The following is a 258-nucleotide window of genomic DNA, read 5'->3' on the forward strand; positions in this document are numbered from 1 at the left end:
AGCGGGAGGCCTGGGCTGGGACCGCGCTGCCGGCGCTAAAGTAACGTTAACGTAAGTCAGGAACATTGTGTAACTTTGAAATTAAGTTAATGCGTGGGAATCATCTTATTTCCAGTTAAACGAACAGTTCGTTCTAGCTTTTAAGTTTTCTTATATCACAGCAGTTCCAGGAGTACAGCGCGCGTTTTATAAAAACGGGATGAAATCGCGGAGGCGCTCCCATCTCCTGCACCCACACTGGAGCCTGCCTGGGAGCTT

The sequence above is a fragment of the Myotis brandtii genome, unplaced genomic scaffold, assembly GCF_000412655.1.
Source record: "Myotis brandtii unplaced genomic scaffold, ASM41265v1 scaffold1466, whole genome shotgun sequence".
Taxonomy (NCBI): Eukaryota; Metazoa; Chordata; class Mammalia; order Chiroptera; family Vespertilionidae; genus Myotis; species Myotis brandtii.